At 46.3% G+C, this 26657-nt stretch overlaps 11 non-coding genes across 11 annotated transcripts; all 11 read right to left on the bottom strand.

Annotated features, from left to right (window-relative positions):
* Positions 1 to 1023: 1023 nt before the first annotated feature.
* trnar-acg (transfer RNA arginine (anticodon ACG)) lies at positions 1024 to 1096 on the bottom strand. Its single transcript has one exon. It is a non-coding gene; the product is annotated as a tRNA-Arg (tRNA).
* Positions 1097 to 2070: 974 nt separating this feature from the next.
* On the bottom strand, positions 2071 to 2142 carry trnah-gug (transfer RNA histidin (anticodon GUG)). The gene has a single exon. It is a non-coding gene; the product is annotated as a tRNA-His (tRNA).
* Positions 2143 to 2898: 756 nt separating this feature from the next.
* trnar-acg (transfer RNA arginine (anticodon ACG)) lies at positions 2899 to 2971 on the bottom strand. Its single transcript has one exon. It is a non-coding gene; the product is annotated as a tRNA-Arg (tRNA).
* A 974-nt stretch (positions 2972 to 3945) lies between these two features.
* Positions 3946 to 4017, bottom strand: trnah-gug (transfer RNA histidin (anticodon GUG)). Its single transcript has one exon. It is a non-coding gene; the product is annotated as a tRNA-His (tRNA).
* A 756-nt stretch (positions 4018 to 4773) lies between these two features.
* On the bottom strand, positions 4774 to 4846 carry trnar-acg (transfer RNA arginine (anticodon ACG)). Its single transcript has one exon. It is a non-coding gene; the product is annotated as a tRNA-Arg (tRNA).
* Positions 4847 to 5820: 974 nt separating this feature from the next.
* trnah-gug (transfer RNA histidin (anticodon GUG)) lies at positions 5821 to 5892 on the bottom strand. The gene has a single exon. It is a non-coding gene; the product is annotated as a tRNA-His (tRNA).
* A 756-nt stretch (positions 5893 to 6648) lies between these two features.
* trnar-acg (transfer RNA arginine (anticodon ACG)) lies at positions 6649 to 6721 on the bottom strand. The gene has a single exon. It is a non-coding gene; the product is annotated as a tRNA-Arg (tRNA).
* Positions 6722 to 7695: 974 nt separating this feature from the next.
* On the bottom strand, positions 7696 to 7767 carry trnah-gug (transfer RNA histidin (anticodon GUG)). Its single transcript has one exon. It is a non-coding gene; the product is annotated as a tRNA-His (tRNA).
* A 756-nt stretch (positions 7768 to 8523) lies between these two features.
* On the bottom strand, positions 8524 to 8596 carry trnar-acg (transfer RNA arginine (anticodon ACG)). The gene has a single exon. It is a non-coding gene; the product is annotated as a tRNA-Arg (tRNA).
* Positions 8597 to 9570: 974 nt separating this feature from the next.
* Positions 9571 to 9642, bottom strand: trnah-gug (transfer RNA histidin (anticodon GUG)). The gene has a single exon. It is a non-coding gene; the product is annotated as a tRNA-His (tRNA).
* A 1803-nt stretch (positions 9643 to 11445) lies between these two features.
* On the bottom strand, positions 11446 to 11517 carry trnah-gug (transfer RNA histidin (anticodon GUG)). The gene has a single exon. It is a non-coding gene; the product is annotated as a tRNA-His (tRNA).
* Positions 11518 to 26657: the final 15140 nt, after the last annotated feature.

The raw sequence follows: 26657 nt of genomic DNA, 5'->3' as shown, positions 1-26657 counted from the left end.
AAAGCACAGAGAGCTCGTTCCAGTTCACTTTGAAATGGATGGTGCATGTTTAAAAGGATGCCACTGAAGGTGAAACTCGACAGAAGATCAATCTTCCTCACAGCAGAGTTCGAGAGAAGGGGAGCACTGTGTGGAGTCACGCCATCCACATGTGAAGGACGGATCAAGCAAAGGAGTGACGCCCGCCGGAAGACTTGACTAACGACTGCCGTGAACCGGAGTTGCTGCGGCCACAACACAGAGTACTGACCTCTATACGATCACGGCCACAGTGATGAGTGGTGCTTTCAGTGTCTAAGCTTATCTTTGCTGACAGTGCTGGCCATCACCTTCAGCTGGACCATGTCTCCATGAAATCCATTGTCAGTTCTGTCATGTGATTTGCTGATTGGCCTTTGAGCTACTTCAGCCAGTGCTGTGTCCGTGACGTTAAGTGTCAACTCCGCTTGAGTATTTTTGACTGCACGCATTGTTGTTCCTGGAATTCAAAGTAACACAAGTCAGACACTGTGCCGGGGAGGCTGTTGAAACTTTGGAGTTGTCGCAGAACGAGACTTCTAGATCTTGTGGACAGCGGAGATCAAACAAGCCAGTGAGATTTCTGGATGACTTGAAATGTTTGACCTTTGGATTTGGACTTTAAGAAACCTCCAAAATCGGGTGGATATGCTGTTTCTGCAGCTTGACGATGCAAGGAGCATTGAGCAGAGGTGGGGTGACCTGTGTGTGCATTTGGAAGAGTTATCCTTTACTCAGTATTGCTGTGAATTTTTTGAAAGAAATGGGCAGTAGCCTGCTTTCCTTGTCAACTCTGCTCAGATGTTTTGGCTTCAACGGGATTTTGGGGGCCATTGCACAGCAATCGTGTTGTTGTCCCAAACAAAACAATCGCATTGTGATGAAATGTTGTACGGTGTCAACATGTGCAAGACAACACTGTTGTTTTGGGGTCCATGCACTTCAAGATGAGGGGCAATCTGGAGCACCAGAGTTGTCACGTGTGAAATTCCCTAAAGGTTTTTTCGAGCTAGCCAGGAGTCGAACCTGGAATCTCCTGATCCGTAGTCAGACGCGTTATCCATTGCGCCACTAGCCCACTTGGGTGGCTGATTTTCACCAGAAAAGTCACTCAAAACCAGTACTGAGGCAACGTCCGTGAACCACTTCAAAGGTAAGATTCATATGTGCATCCATGATGCTCTGATCAACAAGAATCAACAGGAGAGATTACAACACCCTATTACTAGCATCTCTTCACTGGCTTCAAGTTCAATGTAGCATAGAATGTAAAGTCCATCTTTTAGCCAATAAAGCTCTAACCACTGAGAACCATCATATCTTGAAGAGCTGGTACTCCCATATTGCAAGTCCCAGGAGATCCCCTCAATTTAACAGAGCTGGCCTAGTGGAGGTTCCCAGGTTTTCGAAAAGTACAACGGGAGGCAGAGCATTTCAGCTTGCCGGCTCGGGTCATGTGGACCCGGACGGTCCCGGAGATTTCACTCGGGAGGCTGACACAGTCTGTACTTTCAAGGCTGGGCTTAAGATCTTTCCATTCAGTAAAGCTGACAGTTGGGGCTGGTTTAGGCCTCCCTGCACCATTTTCTTAGTGAAGTTGCTCGAGGTCAAGACTGCTGGGGGACCTATACACTGAGCTTCTCAACTTTGCTTTCACACTCAACGTGTTTCTCTACTAGGTGTCCTTCACCCGTGTCCTTCTGGTCTATGAAGTCTCACCACCTGTAGTCTCTGTCGCACCCTCCACCCCCGGTCTCCCTCCAGGATCCCAGAGGTTGGTGGTCTGGCGCGATTGAAATGAAGCTGAATTGAAGAGTCGGACATTCAGTGATCCACAATTTGCTGAAAAGCACAGAGAGCTCGTTCCAGTTCACTTTGAAATGGATGGTGCATGTTTAAAAGGATGCCACTGAAGGTGAAACTCGACAGAAGATCAATCTTCCTCACAGCAGAGTTCGAGAGAAGGGGAGCACTGTGTGGAGTCACGCCATCCACATGTGAAGGACGGATCAAGCAAAGGAGCGACGCCCGCCGGAAGACTTGACTAACGACTGCCGTGACCCGGACTCGAACCGGGGTTGCTGCGGCCACAACGCAGAGTACTGACCTCTATACGATCACGGCCACAGTGATGAGTGGTGCTTTCAGTGTCTAAGCTTATCTTTGCTGACAGTGCTGGCCATCACCTTCAGCTGGACCATGTCTCCATGAAATCCATTGTCAGTTCTGTCATGTGATTTGCTGATTGGCCTTTGAGCTACTTCAGCCAGTGCTGTGTCCGTGACGTTAAGTGTCAACTCCGCTTGAGTATTTTTGACTGCACGCATTGTTGTTCCTGGAATTCAAAGTAACACAAGTCAGACACTGTGCCGGGGAGGCTGTTGAAACTTTGGAGTTGTCGCAGAACGAGACTTCTAGATCTTGTGGACAGCGGAGATCAAACAAGCCAGTGAGATTTCTGGATGACTTGAAATGTTTGACCTTTGGATTTGGACTTTAAGAAACCTCCAAAATCGGGTGGATATGCTGTTTCTGCAGCTTGACGATGCAAGGAGCATTGAGCAGAGGTGGGGTGACCTGTGTGTGCATTTGGAAGAGTTATCCTTTACTCAGTATTGCTGTGAATTTTTTGAAAGAAATGGGCAGTAGCCTGCTTTCCTTGTCAACTCTGCTCAGATGTTTTGGCTTCAACGGGATTTTGGGGGCCATTGCACAGCAATCGTGTTGTTGTCCCAAACAAAACAATCGCATTGTGATGAAATGTTGTACGGTGTCAACATGTGCAAGACAACACTGTTGTTTTGGGGTCCATGCACTTCAAGATGAGGGGCAATCTGGAGCACCAGAGTTGTCACGTGTGAAATTCCCTAAAGGTTTTTTCGAGCTAGCCAGGAGTCGAACCTGGAATCTCCTGATCCGTAGTCAGACGCGTTATCCATTGCGCCACTAGCCCACTTGGGTGGCTGATTTTCACCAGAAAAGTCACTCAAAACCAGTACTGAGGCAACGTCCGTGAACCACTTCAAAGGTAAGATTCATATGTGCATCCATGATGCTCTGATCAACAAGAATCAACAGGAGAGATTACAACACCCTATTACTAGCATCTCTTCACTGGCTTCAAGTTCAATGTAGCATAGAATGTAAAGTCCATCTTTTAGCCAATAAAGCTCTAACCACTGAGAACCATCATATCTTGAAGAGCTGGTACTCCCATATTGCAAGTCCCAGGAGATCCCCTCAATTTAACAGAGCTGGCCTAGTGGAGGTTCCCAGGTTTTCGAAAAGTACAACGGGAGGCAGAGCATTTCAGCTTGCCGGCTCGGGTCATGTGGACCCGGACGGTCCCGGAGATTTCACTCGGGAGGCTGACACAGTCTGTACTTTCAAGGCTGGGCTTAAGATCTTTCCATTCAGTAAAGCTGACAGTTGGGGCTGGTTTAGGCCTCCCTGCACCATTTTCTTAGTGAAGTTGCTCGAGGTCAAGACTGCTGGGGGACCTATACACTGAGCTTCTCAACTTTGCTTTCACACTCAACGTGTTTCTCTACTAGGTGTCCTTCACCCGTGTCCTTCTGGTCTATGAAGTCTCACCACCTGTAGTCTCTGTCGCACCCTCCACCCCCGGTCTCCCTCCAGGATCCCAGAGGTTGGTGGTCTGGCGCGATTGAAATGAAGCTGAATTGAAGAGTCGGACATTCAGTGATCCACAATTTGCTGAAAAGCACAGAGAGCTCGTTCCAGTTCACTTTGAAATGGATGGTGCATGTTTAAAAGGATGCCACTGAAGGTGAAACTCGACAGAAGATCAATCTTCCTCACAGCAGAGTTCGAGAGAAGGGGAGCACTGTGTGGAGTCACGCCATCCACATGTGAAGGACGGATCAAGCAAAGGAGCGACGCCCGCCGGAAGACTTGACTAACGACTGCCGTGACCCGGACTCGAACCGGGGTTGCTGCGGCCACAACGCAGAGTACTGACCTCTATACGATCACGGCCACAGTGATGAGTGGTGCTTTCAGTGTCTAAGCTTATCTTTGCTGACAGTGCTGGCCATCACCTTCAGCTGGACCATGTCTCCATGAAATCCATTGTCAGTTCTGTCATGTGATTTGCTGATTGGCCTTTGAGCTACTTCAGCCAGTGCTGTGTCCGTGACGTTAAGTGTCAACTCCGCTTGAGTATTTGTGACTGCACGCATTGTTGTTCCTGGAATTCAAAGTAACACAAGTCAGACACTGTGCCGGGGAGGCTGTTGAAACTTTGGAGTTGTCGCAGAACGAGACTTCTAGATCTTGTGGACAGCGGAGATCAAACAAGCCAGTGAGATTTCTGGATGACTTGAAATGTTTGACCTTTGGATTTGGACTTTAAGAAACCTCCAAAATCGGGTGGATATGCTGTTTCTGCAGCTTGACGATGCAAGGAGCATTGAGCAGAGGTGGGGTGACCTGTGTGTGCATTTGGAAGAGTTATCCTTTACTCAGTATTGCTGTGAATTTTTTGAAAGAAATGGGCAGTAGCCTGCTTTCCTTGTCAACTCTGCTCAGATGTTTTGGCTTCAACGGGATTTTGGGGGCCATTGCACAGCAATCGTGTTGTTGTCCCAAACAAAACAATCGCATTGTGATGAAATGTTGTACGGTGTCAACATGTGCAAGACAACACTGTTGTTTTGGGGTCCATGCACTTCAAGATGAGGGGCAATCTGGAGCACCAGAGTTGTCACGTGTGAAATTCCCTAAAGGTTTTTTCGAGCTAGCCAGGAGTCGAACCTGGAATCTCCTGATCCGTAGTCAGACGCGTTATCCATTGCGCCACTAGCCCACTTGGGTGGCTGATTTTCACCAGAAAAGTCACTCAAAACCAGTACTGAGGCAACGTCCGTGAACCACTTCAAAGGTAAGATTCATATGTGCATCCATGATGCTCTGATCAACAAGAATCAACAGGAGAGATTACAACACCCTATTACTAGCATCTCTTCACTGGCTTCACGTTCAATGTAGCATAGAATGTAAAGTCCATCTTTTAGCCAATAAAGCTCTAACCACTGAGAACCATCATATCTTGAAGAGCTGGTACTCCCATATTGCAAGTCCCAGGAGATCCCCTCAATTTAACAGAGCTGGCCTAGTGGAGGTTCCCAGGTTTTCGAAAAGTACAACGGGAGGCAGAGCATTTCAGCTTGCCGGCTCGGGTCATGTGGACCCGGACGGTCCCGGAGATTTCACTCGGGAGGCTGACACAGTCTGTACTTTCAAGGCTGGGCTTAAGATCTTTCCATTCAGTAAAGCTGACAGTTGGGGCTGGTTTAGGCCTCCCTGCACCATTTTCTTAGTGAAGTTGCTCGAGGTCAAGACTGCTGGGGGACCTATACACTGAGCTTCTCAACTTTGCTTTCACACTCAACGTGTTTCTCTACTAGGTGTCCTTCACCCGTGTCCTTCTGGTCTATGAAGTCTCACCACCTGTAGTCTCTGTCGCACCCTCCACCCCCGGTCTCCCTCCAGGATCCCAGAGGTTGGTGGTCTGGCGCGATTGAAATGAAGCTGAATTGAAGAGTCGGACATTCAGTGATCCACAATTTGCTGAAAAGCACAGAGAGCTCGTTCCAGTTCACTTTGAAATGGATGGTGCATGTTTAAAAGGATGCCACTGAAGGTGAAACTCGACAGAAGATCAATCTTCCTCACAGCAGAGTTCGAGAGAAGGGGAGCACTGTGTGGAGTCACGCCATCCACATGTGAAGGACGGATCAAGCAAAGGAGCGACGCCCGCCGGAAGACTTGACTAACGACTGCCGTGACCCGGACTCGAACCGGGGTTGCTGCGGCCACAACGCAGAGTACTGACCTCTATACGATCACGGCCACAGTGATGAGTGGTGCTTTCAGTGTCTAAGCTTATCTTTGCTGACAGTGCTGGCCATCACCTTCAGCTGGACCATGTCTCCATGAAATCCATTGTCAGTTCTGTCATGTGATTTGCTGATTGGCCTTTGAGCTACTTCAGCCAGTGCTGTGTCCGTGACGTTAAGTGTCAACTCCGCTTGAGTATTTTTGACTGCACGCATTGTTGTTCCTGGAATTCAAAGTAACACAAGTCAGACACTGTGCCGGGGAGGCTGTTGAAACTTTGGAGTTGTCGCAGAACGAGACTTCTAGATCTTGTGGACAGCGGAGATCAAACAAGCCAGTGAGATTTCTGGATGACTTGAAATGTTTGACCTTTGGATTTGGACTTTAAGAAACCTCCAAAATCGGGTGGATATGCTGTTTCTGCAGCTTGACGATGCAAGGAGCATTGAGCAGAGGTGGGGTGACCTGTGTGTGCATTTGGAAGAGTTATCCTTTACTCAGTATTGCTGTGAATTTTTTGAAAGAAATGGGCAGTAGCCTGCTTTCCTTGTCAACTCTGCTCAGATGTTTTGGCTTCAACGGGATTTTGGGGGCCATTGCACAGCAATCGTGTTGTTGTCCCAAACAAAACAATCGCATTGTGATGAAATGTTGTACGGTGTCAACATGTGCAAGACAACACTGTTGTTTTGGGGTCCATGCACTTCAAGATGAGGGGCAATCTGGAGCACCAGAGTTGTCACGTGTGAAATTCCCTAAAGGTTTTTTCGAGCTAGCCAGGAGTCGAACCTGGAATCTCCTGATCCGTAGTCAGACGCGTTATCCATTGCGCCACTAGCCCACTTGGGTGGCTGATTTTCACCAGAAAAGTCACTCAAAACCAGTACTGAGGCAACGTCCGTGAACCACTTCAAAGGTAAGATTCATATGTGCATCCATGATGCTCTGATCAACAAGAATCAACAGGAGAGATTACAACACCCTATTACTAGCATCTCTTCACTGGCTTCAAGTTCAATGTAGCATAGAATGTAAAGTCCATCTTTTAGCCAATAAAGCTCTAACCACTGAGAACCATCATATCTTGAAGAGCTGGTACTCCCATATTGCAAGTCCCAGGAGATCCCCTCAATTTAACAGAGCTGGCCTAGTGGAGGTTCCCAGGTTTTCGAAAAGTACAACGGGAGGCAGAGCATTTCAGCTTGCCGGCTCGGGTCATGTGGACCCGGACGGTCCCGGAGATTTCACTCGGGAGGCTGACACAGTCTGTACTTTCAAGGCTGGGCTTAAGATCTTTCCATTCAGTAAAGCTGACAGTTGGGGCTGGTTTAGGCCTCCCTGCACCATTTTCTTAGTGAAGTTGCTCGAGGTCAAGACTGCTGGGGGACCTATACACTGAGCTTCTCAACTTTGCTTTCACACTCAACGTGTTTCTCTACTAGGTGTCCTTCACCCGTGTCCTTCTGGTCTATGAAGTCTCACCACCTGTAGTCTCTGTCGCACCCTCCACCCCCGGTCTCCCTCCAGGATCCCAGAGGTTGGTGGTCTGGCGCGATTGAAATGAAGCTGAATTGAAGAGTCGGACATTCAGTGATCCACAATTTGCTGAAAAGCACAGAGAGCTCGTTCCAGTTCACTTTGAAATGGATGGTGCATGTTTAAAAGGATGCCACTGAAGGTGAAACTCGACAGAAGATCAATCTTCCTCACAGCAGAGTTCGAGAGAAGGGGAGCACTGTGTGGAGTCACGCCATCCACATGTGAAGGACGGATCAAGCAAAGGAGCGACGCCCGCCGGAAGACTTGACTAACGACTGCCGTGACCCGGACTCGAACCGGGGTTGCTGCGGCCACAACGCAGAGTACTGACCTCTATACGATCACGGCCACAGTGATGAGTGGTGCTTTCAGTGTCTAAGCTTATCTTTGCTGACAGTGCTGGCCATCACCTTCAGCTGGACCATGTCTCCATGAAATCCATTGTCAGTTCTGTCATGTGATTTGCTGATTGGCCTTTGAGCTACTTCAGCCAGTGCTGTGTCCGTGACGTTAAGTGTCAACTCCGCTTGAGTATTTGTGACTGCACGCATTGTTGTTCCTGGAATTCAAAGTAACACAAGTCAGACACTGTGCCGGGGAGGCTGTTGAAACTTTGGAGTTGTCGCAGAACGAGACTTCTAGATCTTGTGGACAGCGGAGATCAAACAAGCCAGTGAGATTTCTGGATGACTTGAAATGTTTGACCTTTGGATTTGGACTTTAAGAAACCTCCAAAATCGGGTGGATATGCTGTTTCTGCAGCTTGACGATGCAAGGAGCATTGAGCAGAGGTGGGGTGACCTGTGTGTGCATTTGGAAGAGTTATCCTTTACTCAGTATTGCTGTGAATTTTTTGAAAGAAATGGGCAGTAGCCTGCTTTCCTTGTCAACTCTGCTCAGATGTTTTGGCTTCAACGGGATTTTGGGGGCCATTGCACAGCAATCGTGTTGTTGTCCCAAACAAAACAATCGCATTGTGATGAAATGTTGTACGGTGTCAACATGTGCAAGACAACACTGTTGTTTTGGGGTCCATGCACTTCAAGATGAGGGGCAATCTGGAGCACCAGAGTTGTCACGTGTGAAATTCCCTAAAGGTTTTTTCGAGCTAGCCAGGAGTCGAACCTGGAATCTCCTGATCCGTAGTCAGACGCGTTATCCATTGCGCCACTAGCCCACTTGGGTGGCTGATTTTCACCAGAAAAGTCACTCAAAACCAGTACTGAGGCAACGTCCGTGAACCACTTCAAAGGTAAGATTCATATGTGCATCCATGATGCTCTGATCAACAAGAATCAACAGGAGAGATTACAACACCCTATTACTAGCATCTCTTCACTGGCTTCACGTTCAATGTAGCATAGAATGTAAAGTCCATCTTTTAGCCAATAAAGCTCTAACCACTGAGAACCATCATATCTTGAAGAGCTGGTACTCCCATATTGCAAGTCCCAGGAGATCCCCTCAATTTAACAGAGCTGGCCTAGTGGAGGTTCCCAGGTTTTCGAAAAGTACAACGGGAGGCAGAGCATTTCAGCTTGCCGGCTCGGGTCATGTGGACCCGGACGGTCCCGGAGATTTCACTCGGGAGGCTGACACAGTCTGTACTTTCAAGGCTGGGCTTAAGATCTTTCCATTCAGTAAAGCTGACAGTTGGGGCTGGTTTAGGCCTCCCTGCACCATTTTCTTAGTGAAGTTGCTCGAGGTCAAGACTGCTGGGGGACCTATACACTGAGCTTCTCAACTTTGCTTTCACACTCAACGTGTTTCTCTACTAGGTGTCCTTCACCCGTGTCCTTCTGGTCTATGAAGTCTCACCACCTGTAGTCTCTGTCGCACCCTCCACCCCCGGTCTCCCTCCAGGATCCCAGAGGTTGGTGGTCTGGCGCGATTGAAATGAAGCTGAATTGAAGAGTCGGACATTCAGTGATCCACAATTTGCTGAAAAGCACAGAGAGCTCGTTCCAGTTCACTTTGAAATGGATGGTGCATGTTTAAAAGGATGCCACTGAAGGTGAAACTCGACAGAAGATCAATCTTCCTCACAGCAGAGTTCGAGAGAAGGGGAGCACTGTGTGGAGTCACGCCATCCACATGTGAAGGACGGATCAAGCAAAGGAGTGACGCCCGCCGGAAGACTTGACTAACGACTGCCGTGACCCGGACTCGAACCGGGGTTGCTGCGGCCACAACGCAGAGTACTGACCTCTATACGATCACGGCCACAGTGATGAGTGGTGCTTTCAGTGTCTAAGCTTATCTTTGCTGACAGTGCTGGCCATCACCTTCAGCTGGACCATGTCTCCATGAAATCCATTGTCAGTTCTGTCATGTGATTTGCTGATTGGCCTTTGAGCTACTTCAGCCAGTGCTGTGTCCGTGACGTTAAGTGTCAACTCCGCTTGAGTATTTTTGACTGCACGCATTGTTGTTCCTGGAATTCAAAGTAACACAAGTCAGACACTGTGCCGGGGAGGCTGTTGAAACTTTGGAGTTGTCGCAGAACGAGACTTCTAGATCTTGTGGACAGCGGAGATCAAACAAGCCAGTGAGATTTCTGGATGACTTGAAATGTTTGACCTTTGGATTTGGACTTTAAGAAACCTCCAAAATCGGGTGGATATGCTGTTTCTGCAGCTTGACGATGCAAGGAGCATTGAGCAGAGGTGGGGTGACCTGTGTGTGCATTTGGAAGAGTTATCCTTTACTCAGTATTGCTGTGAATTTTTTGAAAGAAATGGGCAGTAGCCTGCTTTCCTTGTCAACTCTGCTCAGATGTTTTGGCTTCAACGGGATTTTGGGGGCCATTGCACAGCAATCGTGTTGTTGTCCCAAACAAAACAATCGCATTGTGATGAAATGTTGTACGGTGTCAACATGTGCAAGACAACACTGTTGTTTTGGGGTCCATGCACTTCAAGATGAGGGGCAATCTGGAGCACCAGAGTTGTCACGTGTGAAATTCCCTAAAGGTTTTTTTGAGCTAGCCAGGAGTCGAATCTGGAATCTCCTGACCCGTAGTCAGACGCGTTATCCATTACGCCACTAGCCCACTTGGGTGGCTGATTTTCACCAGAAAAGTCACTCAAAACCAGTACTGAGGCAACGTCCGTGAACCACTTCAAAGGTAAGATTCATATGTGCATCCATGATGCTCTGATCAACAAGAATCAACAGGAGAGATTACAACACCCTATTACTAGCATCTCTTCACTGGCTTCACGTTCAATGTAGCATAGAATGTAAAGTCCATCTTTTAGCCAATAAAGCTCTAACCACTGAGAACCATCATATCTTGAAGAGCTGGTACTCCCATATTGCAAGTCCCAGGAGATCCCCTCAATTTAACAGAGCTGGCCTAGTGGAGGTTCCCAGGTTTTCGAAAAGTACAACGGGAGGCAGAGCATTTCAGCTTGCCGGCTCGGGTCATGTGGACCCGGACGGTCCCGGAGATTTCACTCGGGAGGCTGACACAGTCTGTACTTTCAAGGCTGGGCTTAAGATCTTTCCATTCAGTAAAGCTGACAGTTGGGGCTGGTTTAGGCCTCCCTGCACCATTTTCTTAGTGAAGTTGCTCGAGGTCAAGACTGCTGGGGGACCTATACACTGAGCTTCTCAACTTTGCTTTCACACTCAACGTGTTTCTCTACTAGGTGTCCTTCACCCGTGTCCTTCTGGTCTATGAAGTCTCACCACCTGTAGTCTCTGTCGCACCCTCCACCCCCGGTCTCCCTCCAGGATCCCAGAGGTTGGTGGTCTGGCGCGATTGAAATGAAGCTGAATTGAAGAGTCGGACATTCAGTGATCCACAATTTGCTGAAAAGCACAGAGAGCTCGTTCCAGTTCACTTTGAAATGGATGGTGCATGTTTAAAAGGATGCCACTGAAGGTGAAACTCGACAGAAGATCAATCTTCCTCACAGCAGAGTTCGAGAGAAGGGGAGCACTGTGTGGAGTCACGCCATCCACATGTGAAGGACGGATCAAGCAAAGGAGTGACGCCCGCCGGAAGACTTGACTAACGACTGCCGTGACCCGGACTCGAACCGGGGTTGCTGCGGCCACAACGCAGAGTACTGACCTCTATACGATCACGGCCACAGTGATGAGTGGTGCTTTCAGTGTCTAAGCTTATCTTTGCTGACAGTGCTGGCCATCACCTTCAGCTGGACCATGTCTCCATGAAATCCATTGTCAGTTCTGTCATGTGATTTGCTGATTGGCCTTTGAGCTACTTCAGCCAGTGCTGTGTCCGTGACGTTAAGTGTCAACTCCGCTTGAGTATTTTTGACTGCACGCATTGTTGTTCCTGGAATTCAAAGTAACACAAGTCAGACACTGTGCCGGGGAGGCTGTTGAAACTTTGGAGTTGTCGCAGAACGAGACTTCTAGATCTTGTGGACAGCGGAGATCAAACAAGCCAGTGAGATTTCTGGATGACTTGAAATGTTTGACCATTGGATTTGGACTTTAAGAAACCTCCAAAATCGGGTGGATATGCTGTTTCTGCAGCTTGACGATGCAAGGAGCATTGAGCAGAGGTGGGGTGACCTGTGTGTGCATTTGGAAGAGTTATCCTTTACTCAGTATTGCTGTGAATTTTTTGAAAGAAATGGGCAGTAGCCTGCTTTCCTTGTCAACTCTGCTCAGATGTTTTGGCTTCAACGGGATTTTGGGGGCCATTGCACAGCAATCGTGTTGTTGTCCCAAACAAAACAATCGCATTGTGATGAAATGTTGTACGGTGTCAACATGTGCAAGACAACACTGTTGTTTTGGGGTCCATGCACTTCAAGATGAGGGGCAATCTGGAGCACCAGAGTTGTCACGTGTGAAATTCCCTAAAGGTTTTTTTGAGCTAGCCAGGAGTCGAACCTGGAATCTCCTGATCCGTAGTCAGACGCGTTATCCATTGCGCCAAAGCTGGGGAACAATAGTCTGTCTAGGGGGGGGAAGAAGGGAAAAGAAGGGGAAGAAGGGGGAGAAGGAAAAAGGAGAAGAAGAAGGGAAAAAAAGGAGAATAAAGGAGAATTGACAGCTTCTTTCACTTTTGCTTGCCTTTTTACTGCCTTTATGATCTACTTAGATCTAATTTCTTCCTGAAATTTCAAATATATGGGGAAAATCTGTCAGGGACTGTGTGTTTGATGGGGAAGATGTTGCTCCAAAAGTCGCTGGTTCAAGCCCCGCTGACGACCCAAATATGTGAACTACTTCTGAGTGGATACTGTTCAACTTTGACATAAAACTAAGTTTGCCATGAAAATATTATTCACCTTTTGTAAATGTGTTGCTGTCTGGTCAGACCTGCATTAAAAGAGCTTTTATAACCCTGATCTTAACAAAGCTATATAAGAAGACTGGCTTTCTTTAAAAAGCTTTTCTAGTTGTAATGATACCCTTTTATTTAATAAGGTAAATTTGATCAGTTACTATTTTAAATACATGATCTTGACATGTCATTTTATCTTGACAATACAAAAAGGTCTGTCTGTTTTCCCTTTTTAAACAGATATTTATGTGAATAACAAACCAAAAGCACTGCTGCACAAAGAAAGGCCAGATTTATAGAAAAAGACAAACATCATTTGTATATGACACAAAGAGATATATGAGCTAACTATGTACAGCAAAGTATTTCAACACAATTACATACAACACCATTAAGAAAATGAAAAAAAAAAAAATCACTGAACACATCCAGGACTGTCCGAGCTCTCTTGTGGACACCGGCACCGGTGAGCTGCTCTCTGCATACAGGCCAGTGCAGAATCACTTCCCACAGTGATCCAGTCCACAGGAGGAGCCTGTGGGTGAAAAACGACTCTGGAGCAGGAAACTGGTGAGAAATGAGAGCAGGCTCTGGTGGTGTGGACCACAACTTCAGGTCTAACTGCAGTTGCTGGTTTTTCCAGATGGAGGCTGAAATCCATCTCTGGTCCTGAGCAGGTCTATTTTATTCATCTCTGCTGGGAGCCAGCGAGGCTCAGAACCTGGAGCAGGCTGTGCTTCTGCTGCTGGAGCGTGAAGAGTGTCGAATGCGGAGAGCTCAGAGGGAGCAGTCGGAGGAGGAGCAGTTGGAGGTGGAGCAGTCGGAGGTGGAGCAGATGGACACAGAGGTGGTTGTAGAGGACAGGGGGGTTTGAGGAGCTGAGGATGAGGCTGATGAGGTCCTGGACTGCAGACAGGTGACGGTGCTCTGCTTGTCGTGGTTCTGAATGTGACAGAGGACACAGAGGAACTGCAGGCCTGATGAGAGAGGAAGAGAGAACAGCTCAAAACATCACGAATGACAATGGATTGTGAGACTGTCAGTGACTATGAAGCAGTTCAACAATCCCATTGAAATGTTGGACTGAGAGGCTGTTAGTGCTGCTGCTATGTTACCTTGAAGACATGTTTTCTCGCCAAACTCAGGTTTGGGGTCAATGCAGCATCGTCAACATGTTTTCTCTAAATATTTTTGACATGACCAACACCTGTAACATCATTCATATTTACCAATGCCAAAGTCAAAGAGGGCCTGGGAGCAGTCTGTCCAGATGCTGCTGCTGACGGACCTGGATGATCTGGAGCGCTGGGGGAAGTGACCGGGACGCTGCTGGAAGGCTGCAAGAGCACAGGGAAGGAAAATTAATAAAACACCTGCACACATTCATTTCATGAGATACTAACAACACCCTCTGTGCATGGAAACCACAGCTACATGTTTGCATCTGGCCAAACAAAGATGACCGTCCCTCAGCTGCATTGGGCAATTCTCAGTCTACAATACAATCTGAATATATCTTATAATGCCTCACACTTTTTTAAATTAAGTTTATTCTTAAGTGCACACTTAAGCTGATTATTTCCAACTTTACCTTCAGATAAAGATCAGGCCACTTCTTCTGGTGGTGCTGGTCTGTTTCCTGCCTCAGAGCCAAAAGCTGGAAGCAGCAAACCTTTGCAGGGTGGAAACCCACCCCTCATCCCCCATGGCTCTGTGCTTCTTCTGTTTGGAAGAAGGAATAGATGCACACGTCACACCAAGAAGTCCAGCCAGAGTTATGCCTGAGAAACAGCTCTTACTGATATGTGTTATATTACTGTCATTATTATTTGGAGGTACATAAGTTTAAAAAGCACAAATTCTAACATATTGTATGTATATTCTTTAATGCATAGTTAACCTCAGTGTTTTTTCTCATTTCTTTTTTGTGTGTGTGGGGGGACTTTACTGAGGTGACACTGCAAATTAATAAAAGCTTTTCAGTTAAATTTCTCAGCTGATATTTTTGCCAATAAGACAGCACAGTGAAGCTGCAGTAAAAAAGGACTTCAGTCATTGCAGTTCCAGTCAAGTCAGGCTAAAAATGTGGCTCTGGAGCTCAGAGAAGCTCTCAGGAAACGTCAAATATATAAATTCATTGAAGTTAATTGGCACATTGCAAAATTAAATAATACTCCTGTGGCTACGGTAACAATTAAAGCAAAAGCAGCACTTTAAATAGCTAAAACAGCTTAAAAAACTATAGGTATTCTGAAGTGAAAAAAACAAGCATCTAAATAACACAATCAAAACAACAAGCACGGATAACACGAATGAATGAATGAAATAACTCCAGAGTCACCACGATGCCACGGCCGTTTCTCTCTTGTGATCATAGCGGTGTCACATGTGTAGCTTATTGAAAAAGACTAAAAGAAAGTTAATATCAACTTACCTTGATGTGCAAAGCCACGGTGTTTGTCCACGGAGTTTGAGGAGGAGGAAGCCACCGGCAGCGGGTCCATAGTGACTTGATACGAGTCCTGTCATTGGTTGTTTAGCGATCCAGTAGTAAGCCGGACATCGATTGGTCGAGAGAAGTCACGTGCTCAGATCTGGATTGGGTGGGTGATTCTGGGCAATTCTGGGCAGAAGAGACGTCGGTTGGCTGAAAAATTCTGGGGCTGGAGATACGCGATTGGTTGCTGTGAGAAATTCTGGACAATCTTGCTCCGGATTGGGTCGGGGATTCTGGGCAATTCTGGGCTGGAGAGAAGGAGATTGGCTGAAAAAGCTGGAGACGCGGAGACGCGATTCGACGAGGAAAAGCAGCCGGACGGCTCCCAGGTAGCGCCACTAGCCCACTTGGGTGGCTGATTTTCACCAGAAAAGTCACTCAAAACCAGTACTGAGGCAACGTCCGTGAACCACTTCAAAGGTAAGATTCATATGTGCATCCATGATGCTCTGATCAACAAGAATCAACAGGAGAGATTACAACACCCTATTACTAGCATCTCTTCACTGGCTTCACGTTCAATGTAGCATAGAATGTAAAGTCCATCTTTTAGCCAATAAAGCTCTAACCACTGAGAACCATCATATCTTGAAGAGCTGGTACTCCCATATTGCAAGTCCCAGGAGATCCCCTCAATTTAACAGAGCTGGCCTAGTGGAGGTTCCCAGGTTTTCGAAAAGTACAACGGGAGGCAGAGCATTTCAGCTTGCCGGCTCGGGTCATGTGGACCCGGACGGTCCCGGAGATTTCACTCGAGAGGCTGACACAGTCTGTACTTTCAAGGCTGGGCTTAAGATCTTTCCATTCAGTAAAGCTGACAGTTGGGGCTTGTTTAGGCCTCCCTGCACCATTTTCTTAGTGAAGTTGCTCGAGGTCAAGACTGCTGGGGGACCTATACACTGAGCTTCTCAACTTTGCTTTCACACTCAACGTGTTTCTCTACTAGGTGTCCTTCACCCGTGTCCTTCTGGTCTATGAAGTCTCACCACCTGTAGTCTCTGTCGCACCCTCCACCCCCGGTCTCCCTCCAGGATCCCAGAGGTTGGTGGTCTGGCGCGATTGAAATGAAGCTGAATTGAAGAGTCGGACATTCAGTGATCCACAATTTGCTGAAAAGCACAGAGAGCTCGTTCCAGTTCACTTTGAAATGGATGGTGCATGTTTAAAAGGATGCCACTGAAGGTGAAACTCGACAGAAGATCAATCTTCCTCACAGCAGAGTTCGAGAGAAGGGGAGCACTGTGTGGAGTCACGCCATCCACATGTGAAGGACGGATCAAGCAAAGGAGTGACGCCCGCCGGAAGACTTGACTAACGACTGCCGTGACCCGGACTCGAACCGGGGTTGCTGCGGCCACAACGCAGAGTACTGACCTCTATACGATCACAGCCACAGTGATGAGTGGTGCTTTCAGTGTCTAAGCTTATCTTTGCTGACAGTGCTGGCCATCACCTTCAGCTGGACCATGTCTCCATGAAATCCATTGTCAGTTCTGTCATGTGATTTGCTGATTGGCCTTTGAGCTACTTCAGCCAGTGCTGTGTCCGTGACGTTAAGTGTCAACTCCGCTTGAGTATTTTTGACTGCACGCATTGTTGTTCCTGGAATTCAAAGTAACACGAGTCAGACACTGTGCCGGGGAGGCTGTTGAAACTTTGGAGTTGTCACAGAACGAGACTTCTTGATTAGTGTTTCTCAAACTTTTTGAACCAAGTACCACCTCAGAAAAAATTTGCCTTTATGTACCACCATTATGACCTCAGTCAAAAAAAAAAAAAAAAAACATCCACAGGAAGTAGGTATATTTGTAATAGTCTTGTTCTTTATGCTTTTGTTTAATTCTGTCAGCCATAGTTAGCAAAGGCACAACACTGGAACTGTCACACACAAATGGCAACTCTCCCTCTCGCTTACATCCTCTCTCTCTCTCTCTCTCTCTCTCTCTCTCCCTCTCTCTCTCTCGCGCGTGCGCACTCATGCAGCGTCGTTTGTTGCTAGCGCTAGCAGATGCCGGTGACGCTTCGGCTACGCTGCTTAATTAGCCACCTGATAGCCTCGTGTTCGCTTCAGTGTCGTCAATTTAATTTTCAGTCGGGCTGCTCGTTGTATTCTCCTCCTGTTCTGCACTTCTTTTCCTAATTTCTCCTGTTTGGAGCCACATTTGTAGAGTTTTCAGACTTCTCGTTTCACCTCTGCACGCTCATGACGGTGAAGCTAAGCTCGTTTAATCGTCGATGACTACTACGTGACTGAACGCGAACACGTCACAGTCCGACACATTATATTAGAAGAGAAAAACTAAATGTGAATTACAGTGGATTTGACGTGTTTTAATTTGAAATTACTATGTATTTTGGTGGTATTATTTGTTTCTGAAAGTTCTGACTTTTAACTAATCTTCAAAGAATATATACATTTCTGTGATTCCCTCGCGTACCACTAGAGGGAGCTCATGTACCACCAGTGGTACGCGTACCACAGTTTGGGAGGTTCTCGATCTTGTGGACAGCGGAGATCAAATAAGCCAGTGAGATTTCTGGATGACTTGAAATGTTTGACCTTTGGATTTGGACTTTAACAAAACCTCCATAATCGGGTTCATATGCTTTTTCTGCCGGCTGAGGCTGTTTTCTGTGTATCGCCTCCTGTGGTGAATTAATGAGCCCATGTGTGCACGTGTGTTTCTGGCAGACAGAGACTTAATTCCACAACCAACTGTAATTTATGCTCTCCAATGAAAACTTTCTGTTGTTTATTGGATTTCTCTGATGGTGTTCCCATTGTGTATCCAAGAATACAAAGGATTCTTGTGCAGGCAGAAAACATTTTTCTTGTGCTTAATTTGTTCGGAAACTGGAGAAAACACTGTCCCCCACTCCGCATCAGTCACTATCAACATGGTGTGGGCTGTAGCTTTTAATGTTTTTTAATTAAAGTGGCAGTCCAATGGAAATTGCAGGTGTTCATTTTGTCAGACAACACAAGTTTGGCTTCATGCTGCTCTCCATGCCACAAATGTCCAGACTGCTGGACAAAAATATTTCAACATCATGAACAACAAAAACATATCATAAAAATAGCATATAACAGGGGTGTGTGTGTGCGTGTGTGTGTGTGTGTGTGTGTGTGTGTGTGTGTGTGGGGGGGGGGGGGGGGGGGGGGGGGCATGTAATTACAGCAACACATGAAATTACACTGGAACACACATATAACTACACTGTAACACACATGTATGTACACTGTAAATCACATGTAAATACAATGGAACACACGTAACTACACTGCAAAGCGCAGATGATTAAGCAGTAGCATGCATGTAATTATGCTGTAAAACACATGCATTACATGCATTTTACAGCGTAATCATATGCACTTTGCAACGTAATTACATGCGTTCTACAGTGTAATTACATGCGCGCTACAGCGTAATTACATGCGTTACTGTAATTACATACGTTTTACAATGTAATGACATGCGTTAGTGTAATTACATGCGTTTTACTGTATAATGCATGCAGTGTGGGTTACAGCATCATTATATGCATTACAGTAACTATATGCATTTTACCACATAATTACAAACATCTTACGGCGAATTACATGTGTTCTACTGTGTAATTACATGCGTTACTGAAAATACAAGCATTTTCCAACTTAATAACATGCATTAGTGTAATTACATGCATTTTAGTGTGCAATTATATGTGCCTTACAACGTAATTACATGCATTTCTGTAATTACGTGCATTTTACAGTGCAATTATATGGACTTTACAATGCAATTACATGCGTTACTGCAATTACATGCCTTTTACAGTGTAATTACATGCGTTTTAAAGTGTAATTACATGCGTTTTACAGTGTAATTATATGTGCTTTACAGTAATTATATCTGCTTAACAGTTTAGTTACATGTGTTTTACAGTGTAATTATATGCGCTTCACAACGTAATTACATGCATTACTGTAATTACATTCGTTTTACAGTGTAATTACTTGCACTTTACAATTAATTACATACGTGACTGTAATTACATGTGTTTTACAGTGTAATTGCATGCGTTTTGCAGTGTGACTCCATGCCCTACTGTAATTAAATGCGTTTAAAGTGTAATTACATGCGTCACTGTAATTACATGCATTTCAGTGTAATTACATGCGTTTTCAGCTTAATTATATGCATTTTACAGTGGAATTATATGCGTTTTACAGTGTAATTACATGTGTTACAGTAACACATGTAATTACACTGTAAAACACATAGTTAGCCTGCCACATGTTTTTACACTGTAAAAACCATGTAATTACCCTACAGCTGACCCACCTGAAGACGGTAGACAAGCTGACAGTTTTCGCTAACTTAGCCACAATTAGCTTGGCTGGGAACGTTGCGGAGCTCCTCTTCCCAGCAGAGAGGCACTTTGGCTCGCCCTCGGCTGTCACGGCGCCTGGGTGCCTCACTTCCAGGGGCCGAGTTGGGGCTGATTGGGTCGGAGCTGCTTCACGGAGGCTCCGGATGTCCTGAGGCGGCGGAGGCGCACCATGCGTGGGCTGTGGGGCCCTCAGGGACCCGCCGCACGCCTTCTGGAGCTCTCTCCCCGGCGGGAGGCTCCGGAGGTCCCGAAGCTGGCTGAGGCGCACTGCGTGCGGGCCGCGCTCCGAAAGTCTACGCACACCGGCAGCGCCATCCGGATGGGGAGGGCTGCTCCTCTGAGAGGCTCTTGTGCTCTCGATATCACAGGAACAACACATGATATAAACAGAAAAAAAAAAAAAAAAAACCACCTCATTTCGCTTCTGCAAGGTCGCTCTGCTCGTCCAGCCACATTGATCTGTAATTTATAGCACTTCCAGCAAGGGTAAGTACATGGTTTATGTTTTGATCTCAAATGAGTGATTTTCTTTATCCAATAGTTACTTTTGTATGGTTCATTCTATATAAAAACGGTAATTTCTGCATTTGCTGCTGTCTGGACCCTGTTCAGCTGATTCTCTCCTTCCGAGGCGGCGTAATAACAACATATAGGAAAAAGTTTACGTCTGTGAGGTCGTGCATTGTGTTTTATTGTGAAACTTCCGGTGTAAGTTCCTGGCTTTCTCAATGACAGTGAATTTATGAGGTGGGTGTGGCCAGATGTGTTCAAGTGCATCCCGGACAGGGTTGGGAGGGTTACTTTTAAATTGTCATCCAGTACAATTACAAGTTACTTGTCAAAACATGTAATCAGTAACTTACTCTAATTACTTCAATTAAAAAGTAACGTACCAGATTACTTTTAGTTACTTTTAGATTACTTCACTTGCAAACATAAAAGATAAAGACAAATATGATGTGTCGTCCTCACAGTGTATTGACAACAACTCTACACAGTAAACACTAAATGCTCTGAGTGTTCTGAACTCTGCTGAACTCTGTGTTCAGCCCCAATTAATACCAACAACATGACATCCTCTAAACCTACTGAGAATCTGACTTTCTGTCTTTCTGACTCAGGATCAGAACCATCAGTTCAGACTGTGTTCCTCTAGTAGTTCTACAGTCCAGCAGCACCAGGAGCCGCACTGACATGTTAACACACATTCATATTATATCCTCAGTCTGCTGTGTAGCTGTACTGCTGCAGTGAGGAGCAGTGTTTTGTGTTCAGGTCGGCCATGCAAAGTATTTTTTCCAGGAGTTCAGAGTTGATTCATTCCTCAGTGACAGAAGGTAACATGCAGTCTCTAATAAATCCTCCATACAGGCTGAAGATATTATTGCCTCCATCAGATTCCTCTGAGTTCAGCCTGGTGAGGCTGTGGTTCTCAGCAGCAGGTTACTGACAGGTTAGCAGGCTAAGAACACTTTAGCTTCACTGTGAGTTCAGGTGTGTTTCATACCTGTAGATGTGTCTTCAGGTTTGATGAGTTCCTGGATGTTGAGAGCATTTTCACGGCTGGGAGGCAGAGTTTACATTGTACAGAGCAGTTCTGGGCCTCATCTGATTTAAATACAAAATGTCTCCGTTTCCAGCCAAAGAATGAGTTTCTCTCCCTGGAGCAGCCATGACTCCAGCAGCAGGTGGTAAAATCCAGGGCAACGCGGGTTGTTTAATTCACGGTTAAACGTAGAAGAGCGCGTTAAAAGTAGTAGAGCGGGAGGCTGCTCCAAGACAGCAGTCGATGCGGTGTCTATCATTTATACTGTATATCTACGGTGTTTATTGTTTATGGATCTACAATATGGCGGTTTGTGCTGTAAAGTGCTGTAAGGTGCTGTAAAGTGTCACAATGTCTGTATACGACACATCTGTTGTTGCTGGTATTTTCCGTCTGATTTTCAAAAGTAATCCCGCTCAGTAATCCGTGTTTTTATCAGAAGTAACTGTAACAAGATTACATATTTTTGGCGCGTACTGTAACAGATTACAGTTACAATTTTTTTGTATCCTGATTACGTAACGCCGTTACATGTAATCCGTTACTCCCCAACCCTGATCCCGGAAAGTAGGCTGTCAAAAACAGGCTGTTCTGAAGAGGGCTCCTCAGAGCCACTTTTTAAACTGCTAAAACTCCGAACATAGGATGAATTTGGGGCAAACAAACTTATATACTATGTTTTTGGGCTTCCGTGACCTATATGACGTGACTGAAAAATAGCATAATATGACTCCTTTAAATCCAACATGCCTGTTTCTGAAAACAGTTGGTCTTGGATTGATACGATTTGAATTCTCTCATTTACTTCCTGACATGATAGCAGTTCACCTGCTTTTTTTCTGAGAACTTGACATCTAAACGTAAACCTTTATTGGAACGAATGAAAGGGGAAGCACATGACAAGATGACAATCAAATGAGGCTTTTCCCCTCACATCATTTCTCTGTATTGTTCTTGTTATCTCTGAGCTTCGACATAGTTATTACACCTGCTGTATCGCTGTGAATACTGACTGCATGTTTCAAAAGAGAAGTGATTTAAATGCCACAGGAATGTATGCAACAAGCTGTGGCTGCTGACAGCTCCATATGGTAATATTTCCATGCAGTTTCAGCCCAGAGGCACTGATTCCAACATATTAAGGTAGTCTGTTATTTTACATCTTGAATCAGAAGGCTTATGAATTTTTAATGGCACAGCCTCGTAGAATCAGTTGACTGCAGAAAGTGGAGCTCTGCTCTCTTCTGACTGGAGTTTATATTGAGATTTTTTCCCCCCCAAAGGTATAAACACAAAACATCAGTGTTTCCAAAAATAAGAGACAAGAAGTACACAGAAGGAGATCTCAACAAGTAATGTCTTTGGAAAAAGTGTACCGTCTTCACGATGCTCTGTCCTCAGAATGGCCTTCAATTCCAGATCTAAGAGATAAGATTCTTCTATCTTATCCTCATTGCAATTGTTTCACTGGTGACTGATTTGGTATGTTTGTGTGACTGAAAACATCTTTCTGAAAGATCTGATTCCCAGAAACAGGATGACTCTTTGTAGAAAAATTAAAAGTGTAAATTACATGTTTGTATGTTTTCTGATCTCATCCTTGCTTAATGGCACTGATCATTCCTCTTCCTGACCAGTGTTTGAATCCACAACCTTTAGCACCAAAACTAATGCTGTAACACACTGAGCTCAGCAGTCATCAGTCACCAGTCACTGATGCCAGGTCAGTATGTAGGTGATTACAGCATCAACCACCGGAAAGATATCTACTAGACGATGTAAGCAAAGCACTGCTAAGTATCCCTACCCAGACCATCACTGAGACCAACCAAATGATCTGCAGTATTTCATCAGTCGTCCTAGAGATGCTTGGGTACAAGATGAACAGCATGAGCCAGAACCCAGAGCCTCCATGGAAAAGAAGGCTGGAGGCAAAAATCAAGGCACATAGAAAGAAGTAAGCCTCCTGACAGAACTGAACAGAGACGTGAAGCTTAAGAAGGAACTGTCCAAGAAATATAGCAAGCTGTCCACAGCCGAGTCACTGGAGACTGCTAAGCAAAGACTCACAGCCCAAGCTACCCACCAAAAGAGATACAGAAGAGAAGTGGAAGCCAGGAGAATAAACACATTCTCCAACAATCCAGCAAAGGTATCCTCTCTGTGACAAAGCAGTACCACAGTAGACCCACCCAGGGCAGAGACTGAGCTGAAGAAGCTAACTGCATTCTATGAACGCCTTGCAGCCACAAGGTTGGGAACCATCTACAGTGGTTGACCCAAGGTCCAACAGTCCTTGAGGTTACCCCCAGTAGGAAACAATAACATCCATCTACCGGCCTTTAATCTGCCTCAGCACTACACACAAGCTCCTATTTGGCATCATAGTGGCTAAGATGAACAGGAACCTGGAACAATACATGAGCAGAGCCCAGAAAGAAATTGGCAATAACAGGAGAGGAGCCAAGCACCAGTTACTGGTCAACAGGGTGACTGCACAACACTGTAAGAGCAGAAACACCAACCTGTGCACCGCCTGGACTGATTACTAGAAAGCCCACGACTCAACGCCGCACACACGGATACTGGAATGCCTGAAACTGTACGGAATCAACAGGGAACTGAAAACCTTCCTCGGAAACTCAATGAGGCCTGGAAAGAGAACTCTGTAAGCTAACTTGAAGCCAGTGGTAGAGGAGAGCATCAGATGTGGCATATACCAAGGAGACACTCTGTCCCCCCTGCTGTTCTGGAGAGGCCTGAACCCCCTCAGCCAGATAATCACCAAGAATGGATACGGGAACCAATCCCGCAGTGGAACAGTCCCCTCCATGGATGACATCAAGCTGCATGCCAAGAGTGAGCGGGACATCGACTCCTTGATCCACCTCAGTAGGATATACAGCAATGACATCTGGATATCATTCGGACAAGATAAGTGTTGGCAGATGGTATCAAGGAGAGGGATCACTGCTGAAGGGGTTGAACTACCTGAAGGCAACATCAGAAATGTGGAAGACAGCTACAAATACCTGGGGATACCACTGGCCAGGATACCAGGAAGAAGCAGCGTGGAGGTCAGGAGGTCAGCTACAACCAAATACCTCCAGAGGGTGAGACAGGTCCTGAACAGTCAGCTGAGTGACAGGAATAAATTCCAGACAATTACCATGTCTGCCCTACCAGTGATCAGATACCCAGCTGATATAATATCCTGGCCACTGGAAGAGATGCAAGCTACTGAAATCAAGATAAGGAAACTCCTCACAATGCACGGAGGGCTCAACCTGAAGTCCAGCATCCAGAGGCTGGACATGAAGTGCAGTGCGGGAGGCCGAGGACTGGTGAAAGTCAGAGCCACCATCCAGGAGGAAACATCATCCCTTCAATAACACATCCAGAAAATGGCCCCAATGACAATCTGCTAAGTGAATGGCTCAGACAGTGGAACCCCGTGAGAAAGAGGAGCCAGAGGAGGGATCATGGAAAGAAAAACCCCTGCACAGCATGAACCACCGACAAATAGAAGAAGTGGCTGACAGAGAGAGAACATATCAGTGGCTGGAAAAGGAAGGACTGAAAGAACACAGAGATTCTGATAGAACAGGCCCTAAACACCAGATCAATAGAGGCCAGGGTGGATCACACTAGACCAGACCCCAGGAGCAGACTGAGACAGGAAGCCCCTGAAACAGTACAGCACCTCACAGCAGGGGGCAAGATGCTGGCCGGAAAGGCAGACATGGAACCAGAACCAGGCTGAGGCATAGCATACAGAAACACCTGTGGCGAGTACGGACTGGAGAACCCAGAGTCTAGATGGAGAAAACCCCAAAGCGAGGTGGAGAACAACCAAGACCAGAATCTGTGGGACTTCATGATCCAGACTGACTAACTGGGGAACGAGGATCAGCCTGACATAGTGGTGGAGGAGAACCATGAGAACCGGGAGAACCAGGAGAACCATGAGAAGAGAGCAGCAGTGATGATGTCGTGATCCCCAGTGACAGAACATCAGGAAGAAGGAACAGGAACCGCTGGAGAAACACCAAGGACTGGAAGAGCAGCTGGAGAAGATGTGGGCTGTGAAGGCAACAGTGGTGCCAGTAGTGATGGAGGCACTAGGGGCAGGAACCCCAAGCTGGAGGCATGGCTCCAGGAAATACCAGGAACTACATCTGAGATCTCTGTCCAGAAGAGAGCAGTGCTAGAACAGCTGAGATCCTGCAGAACCCCCCAGCTCCCGGGCCTCTGGTAGATCCTGCAGAACCCCCCAGCTCCCGGGCCTCTGGTAGATCCTGCAGAACCCCCCAGCTCCCGGGCCTCTGGTAGATCCTACAGAACCCTCCAGCTCCCGGGCCTCTGGTAGATCCTGCAGAACCCCCCAGCTCCCGGGCCTCTGGTAGATCCTGCAGAACCCCCCAGCTCCCAGGCCTCTGGTAGAGGACCCAGCTGGAAGGAGATACCGCCCAGGAAGGGACTGAGCACAGTTGTTTTATATACTCCACAGACATTCAAACATGTATGTGGAGTCATGAGTCAGTGCAGGAGCACAGGCTGGACCCGCCATTTATGCCACTGTGATGAAGCTGCCCGACTTCTGGCAACACAATCTGGAGCCGTGATTTGAACGTGGTCTTACGCAGAGCGGGCAGAACAGCTGCTGTCTCTGAATTGGTTGGGAGACAGTAACCCCACAGAACTTGACCTTGGGGTCACCAACTTTTATTGATCACAATAATCTCAAGGATTCATAACAGGTTAAAATGTCAATAATGTCAGAAGCTGCCAGTTTTACATGAGCAATACAGCCTTTAAATCTTTTAGAAATTTTACAGGAGTAAAGTCTAAAGAGAAGAGACTTCACACTCAGTATACCTGAGACGAAGAGTACTTGGATTGTGTTGTGCCCCTCATTCAGTGTGCATGTGATTTGCAGAAACATACAAAAGCTTTAAATAATGTTTTCCTGGAGGTGGCTGTCTTCCCTGCAGATTCCCTAAAAGGAAATTAAACTTTTTAGTGAGTACACTTCATAAAAAGACATCTTGCACCAGATTACCAGAAAAAAGCAGGTAAAGTAGCGTTCTTTCATGAAGACAGCCAAGATGAAGAAGTCTCTTTTCTTCACGGCCCATTTCTTCCGACCCCTGCTGTTTGTCTGAGTACCACTGAAGCTTTGTTCAAGTGTGTATGAGGAGCTCTGCACAATGCTGTGTGATTTCCTCCCATCAGCAGTTCATCTAATCCTGCTCCCTCCAGTGTCGCCTGACAAGGTGTTAAAAACCCTCAAGATCGGACATAATTAGTCTCCTTTTCTTCATTTACTGCGTTCTAAAAAGATTTAACGGAACTGTAGGAGATTAATTCACTGTGCTTCCATCTATATCTGTGCTGGTATTAGGAACAGCTGGAGTGCTTTGTGAACATCTGTAATGAACAGCAGAGTGTGACATTAGTGTCACAGTTAATCACTGAGGCGTTTTGTCCTCTGAAACTTCACGCCTCCTCACTGCTCCTTCAGTACATCCAGCTGAAGTCGGATTTGC

This window comes from Salarias fasciatus, chromosome 5 (assembly GCF_902148845.1).
Source record: "Salarias fasciatus chromosome 5, fSalaFa1.1, whole genome shotgun sequence".
In the NCBI taxonomy this organism is placed as follows: domain Eukaryota; kingdom Metazoa; phylum Chordata; class Actinopteri; order Blenniiformes; family Blenniidae; genus Salarias; species Salarias fasciatus.
The sequence above is the reverse complement of the archived record's forward strand: the minus strand, read 5'-3'. Positions and strand labels throughout refer to the sequence as shown.